The following is a 6,396-nucleotide window of genomic DNA, read 5'->3' as shown; positions in this document are numbered from 1 at the left end:
CAAGCGCCGTTGGAACAGCTGTCGTTCAAGGCCGCGTTCTTGCTGGCCGTCACCTCCGCTGAACGCGTGGGTGTGCTTTGTGCTCTCTCGGTACGACCAGAGTGCCTGTCTTTCATTCCGATTGCAGTGTCACTCTGCGGCCTAATCCTGCCTTCGTGCCTAAAAATATCTGGAGTTCTTCCGCTCCAGGGATATTGTGGTTCAGGCGTTTTCATCCGCCTCCTCACGCTTCTCTGCTTTGGGAATTTACCTCAGCCGTACTCAGGACCTCAGGGTCACCGATCAGCTTTTTGTCTGTCACGGTGGTTCTCGTGCCGGTAAGGCACTGTCGAAACAGCGCCTGTCCCATTGGTTGTGCGAGGGCATTGCCCTCTGCTACACGTTGGCTGGGCAGGATCCCCCTGGGGGCGTCAGGGCGCACTCCACTCGTGGGGTGGCTGCCTCTCCTGGGTGGGGCCTCGGTGGAGGACATCTGTGCTGCAGCTTCATGGTCCTCCCCGGGCCCCTTTGTAAGGTTTTTACCTCATGGACATGACCGGGGGTTCTGTCTCCCAGGCGGTTCTGGGGTCTGTGGCCTTTCCTGCTTCCCGTCCTTTGGTAGGGTAGCAGGAGTGTGTGCAGGTATGGGCCACAGTGTGTTAGGTCACACGTGGTTCCGCCTGTGCTGTGTGTTCAAGGGGTTCTAGTTCCCTCTTGCTCGCACTCAGGTGGAGTTGACTGTGCCCCCCCCTTCATTAGGAAGGATGGGGTGACGGGGCTCCCCAAACCCCTTGATGTGGGCTTACGGGTCCTCAGGGGGTGCATCTGTCGGGCCTCGCGTCCGCTCTAACCCATATCTCGATAGGCTTAAGAGCGGGACGCGATGGCCAAGTACGATAATATAACGTAAGGTTATGTATATAACCTAGTTATATGAGTACTGGCTAAGCGTCCCGCTCTTAAGCGGCCCTGAGTTCCCTTTTGAGGGATCGTTTACTGGAAACAGGATTTTTGGCGAGGAAGAGTGTTTGGTGACCATGCCTACTGTCTTATAGGCTACGCCTCCATAGGGGCGGGACCCGGCAGGTGTAGGTGTTTTTTTCATTGATGGAGTACAATAGGTACATGAGATGAGGTATATCTCGATAGGCTTAAGAGCGGGACGCTTAGCCAGTACTCATATAACTAGGTTATATACATAACCTTACGTTTGTCTGTATGTATACCTTGTTTGTTCTCCCCTACCCTTTTCCCTTCTTGGATATTGTTGTGGGTTTAAATCCCCGCTTCAATAAATATCATTTACCATTTGGAAAACGCTTTGTGTTGTTTCTTGCCTGCCGGGACCTGTGCTTAATGCACCCACTGGACAAGCTGGTTTCATGTACAGCCCGCTCCAGCTATATTCTATATGGTCATCAGACCTTTGTACATGACACATTCAATCTTAAAAACATCGGTAAAAAGATAAATATACACTTTGAATGCTGTTTTGATAGTGTTAAGGTCTTTACTCTTGGCTACATTTGAAAAAGAAACACAACATTAATAACATCCAAGGGCCCACCTGCCAACCTCTAGTGGCTCGGGTGTGCATTCATTTTAGTACAATATATATATATATATATATATATATATATATATATATATATATATATATATATATATATATATATATATATATATAATTAAAGCCCTATTTGTTGCCTGTTGATTGCCATTTCAGGCGACAAAATCCATTCAGCGGTTCTCGAGTTACATGTCGATACAACACGTAAACGACTCCCGGGGCTCTAGCTCCGTCAATCATTTGGCGATCTCGAGAATTCTTGGACAAAGTTGTAGCCAATGAGTGTGGCTTTCCAATGATACCCCACATGGGGATCTAATACGGTCTATATTGATCAATTTATGATAAATAAAAGCAGGGTCCCCTTATATGGGGACCTTACAGTTTATTAAGGGCCCTCACTGCCTTCGAATACGAACTGTTCTTAAACCTTTTAGAAGGGAGGGGGACAAAAAGTGCATTACATGGATGAGAGGGGTCTCTGATTATTTTCAGACTCATCTTTAACACTTTGAGTGCCACTCACGACTTTTCTCGGGTTTACGACCCGACCGTTGAATGCCACGCCCAGAGTATTCTCGGGTATTTTTTATTTTTTTTTATTTGCGATCTGAAATCATATTGCATCACGCGAGCCTACCGTTGGAGATCCAGGGACCGCCGGCGCTCAGATGTGAAAAAAGCGCCCCCTATCGTCTCCCAGATGGTAAATCACCCTTTTGGAATGGACTCAATGAAAGTGAATGGGAGAACGGATTTCTGACTCGGATTATTTACTTCTCACTGATGCAGCCGGGGTCTACCAGAGTTCATTCTGGAGCCTCTGAGCCACGGCGAATATGGGTTATACTGTACTGTACACACGATGGATCAATACATTTATCGATTTTTTCGAATGGCGATTGGAAATTGGAATAAACCATTTGGATACCATCTGACCTCAGGTAAGGAATCTATGTTATCAGTGTTAGGATAATCAGACTCGTTTTCACTGATATATAAGCGTTTATGTGATATGTGATATGGCTGGGTAGACGACGTCTGTGATTGGAGCGGAGTGAGAGGCGGAGTCACTGAGTTGGAGAGAAGAAGTGGGGACAGAATGGGTTGGAGAGTGATAGGCAACCTTCGGAACGAAGAAGCCACCTAATGATGATGATATGGCTGTTTTGACTGTAAAAGCCATGAGGAAATAAGGACCAGCGATTATCAGCGCACGGCACGAGCGTGCATGCGCTCACATATACTATCGATCATCTAGCGTTTATTTGAAAACGGTTCATAAATAGGCCGACAAATGACAACGTTCTGGAATATTCCAGTAAAAGGCGATTATCATAGGCATGGGTTGTTTTTCCCCGGAAAACGGGTGATTTTCAAAATGCTATTAAACAGAAATGAAGCGATAAAAATACAATCTGCCTTGCCAATGTTGACTGGAAAATGAGTCTTTGATAAGCGACGGGCAGATTAGACACATAGCCATAATTTAAAAATAGATTAGGCAATATTAACGTTAACATTGGCCGTGGATGGCCTGGCACTGAAAGTGTTAACAAGCGGGAATTGTATATATCACTGATCTTAACCAATGATTTCTTTAAGCTACCTTAACTACCCTGTTAACTTCCTGTTGTCATATGAGCAGCCAACATACTGTACCACACTGTGACAGTCAGAGAATGTGAGAACACTCTATCACAGCTCTAAGAAACCCCAAACTTCCTGAGTTGTTGCAGAGGGAAAAAAAGGTAATTGGTGAGTTTTCTTCACTATGTGGTTGACACTATGTGTGCTCATTGATAACCAATGGCTGTAGCTCCACTCTGTTTTTGAGGAAGTCCACAACCGTCTCCTTGGACTTCTGCTCTGTAAACAGTTTCATCATTACAGGAGATCAGATCCATCAGTGGTGTCATCAGCAAATCTGAAGATTTTAACTGTGTCAGAGTGAGAGATACAGTTGTTGGTATACAAGAAGTACAAAAGAGAAGACAGAACACTGTGTCAGAGTGAGAGATACAGTTGTTGGTATACAACGAGTACAAAGGAGAAGACAGAACACTGTCAGAGTGAGAGATACAGTCATTGGTATACAACGAGTACAAAAGAGAAGACAGAACACTGTCAGAGTGAGAGATACAGTCGTTGGTATACAACAAGTACAAAAGAGAAGACAGAACACATCCCTGGGGGGAACCAACTTACTGGGATAATATTATTAAAGGCAGAAATAAAATTGGTAAGTTTATCCGCACTTTCGAGAGTGGCCCCCCTGCACAGAGAAGGGAGCAAATTAGACCCAGGCAACTACTGCCCTGTTTCTATTCTTACCTCCATCTCGAAAGTCATTGAAAAAATACTCTACGAACAGGTCGAAAAGTACCTTGCGGACTGTTACTGGTCCTAATTTATGCAAATGACATGTCATCAGCTTGTGACTGCAACTTGTTCCTGTTCGCGGACGACTCAGCCCTGCTGGTCTCTGACAAGAACAAGTTACAGGTTGAAAAAACCCTCAGCTCAGAACTCGGCCGAATCTGCACATGGCTCGCTAATAACAAACTATCATTACACCTGGGTAAAACAGAGTCCATTCTTTTCAGATCAAATAACAAACTCAGCAAGACCAACGGCTTCTCTGTTACAGTGGGTGACAATATTGTCACAAGGAAAGATGAAATTACATTCATGTTCAAGTTCAAGTTCCTTTTATTGCCACACGGCCAGGCCGGTGGAATTCATACACGGTGCAGGTGGTAGCTGCGACAATACACCACATAAAAGACACAACGGAACAGTACAGTACAGAAATACACCACCTAAAAAATACACAACGGAACAGTACAGTACGAAAAAATACAAACATCAGGTGCAACGTAACAAAAAACCAGAGAACATAACAAGCATGGGGTGAAGATTAGGAGGAGTTGAGCAGCTGTATGGCATTGGGGAAGATATACCTACCTGGGTTCCATCCTAGAGGCAAATCTTTCCTGTGACAAAATGGCAACCAATGTCATAAAAAAAGTCAACCAACGAACAAGATTCTTGTACCGGATCTCCTCTCTGGTAAACAAGAATACCCTGAACACTCTAACAGGAGCACTCATTCAAGGGTACTACGACTATGCTTGCACCTCATGGTATCAAAGCACCTCAAAGGCTCTAAAAACAAGATTACAAACATCACAAAACAAACTGGTCAGACTACTGCTTGACCTTACTCCTAAAACCCACCTTACCCCTGCCCATTTTGACAACCTAGGATGGCTTAGAGTAGACGAGTACAGACGAGTACAGCAACTTGCAATGGGCCTGATCTACAAGATTCATTCATTCATTCATTCATTCATTCATTCATTCATTCATTCATTCATTCATTCATTCATTCATTCATTCATTCATTCATTCATTCATTCATTCACACTACACCACTAAGGTACCCATGTAGTACATGTCGAAATACTTCCCAAAGGTAATGACCACAACACCAGAGGGAGTTCCACAAATCATGTTCAACCCAGATTCGGCTCAAACAAGGGACTAAACACGTTTCGCAATTATGCCACATCAATGTGGAACGCCCTACCCACAGCCGTAAAAAAATGTGAATCCCTACCCACCTTCAAAACCGCTCTCAAAGAGCACCTACGGGAGGCTGCAAAAATTTTAACTGAAACAAATACCAATGACAGTTACGCCTTTCAACCAGAGAAGACCATTTAACCTTTTCATAAAGGACACAGTGGTGGGTATCGTATCTGTCACCAGTAATACAGTAAATATGAGGGCAGAATGATTCAGAGAGTCCAGCGGTTTAAGATTTGAAGCCTATAAATCACATCACCATAGACCAAAATGTATAAGAAAACAGCTTCAACAATCGTCTTTCTACTAATCACGGGAAAGATGGATCTATTTTGGTACAGGAAGCCAATTTTCTTATCAAGCCACAAAGATATTCATACTCTACTGTACTTCATCATAATCAACATTTATGGCTCTGGATAGTTAGTTTTACTAACATTGGTCCTCATTCTCGAACGGACATACAGTATACGTAAAACTTACCAAGGATTTCTTCGTAACTTGATTTACGTACTTATTCAGCATACTCGAACGGCTTCGTATTGTAAATTCTTTGTAGGATTTACGTACTCGAAAAGGCAGTCGTAAATCGGACAGACCGGTGTGCGGCCGTGGTTTCAACAGCTTTCTCTGGGACAAGTCATTGGGGATTGCCGATACTACAGACATCCGTGGAATTAAATAATTATAATGATAATTAATACGACAATATTTCATTATCATTAATAATTACGCTTTGCATTTATAGTCCTGACTCAATGAGGCATCGTGAGCATTACACACACACACACTGCAAACTAAATAAATAAGAACTAAACCGATCGCCAGAGATATAGCTACTGTATAGTGGAATATACTGTATTAATATGCCATATATTCTTCTCTATGATATTATTTATTGTTGGTTTGATGTATTTCTATTGCTAAACGAAATAAATGCGTTAGTGAGGCAGCCTCAGTGCACAAGCACACACACACATACTGTGTATACGTACAAAATGAATCGTTCCAGCAGTAAGCTTCTATTATTCTAATGACTTGTTTTATTAGGTATTATAGTAGTATGTCCTACTCTAGAACATGTCATATTAGCATGTCCGCGCAGTCGTTCAGTATTGACATTACAATGAGATGTCATGCTAATGTCATGCCAATATCACTTCGATATGACAGACATCCGTGGAATAAAATTATTATAATGATAATAAATACGACACTATTTGTATCATTAAAAATTATGTTTTATATTTATAGTC

This window comes from Notolepis coatsorum, assembly GCF_963971535.1.
Source record: "Notolepis coatsorum genome assembly, chromosome: 7".
In the NCBI taxonomy this organism is placed as follows: domain Eukaryota; kingdom Metazoa; phylum Chordata; class Actinopteri; order Aulopiformes; family Paralepididae; genus Notolepis; species Notolepis coatsorum.
The sequence above is the reverse complement of the archived record's forward strand: the minus strand, read 5'-3'. Positions refer to the sequence as shown.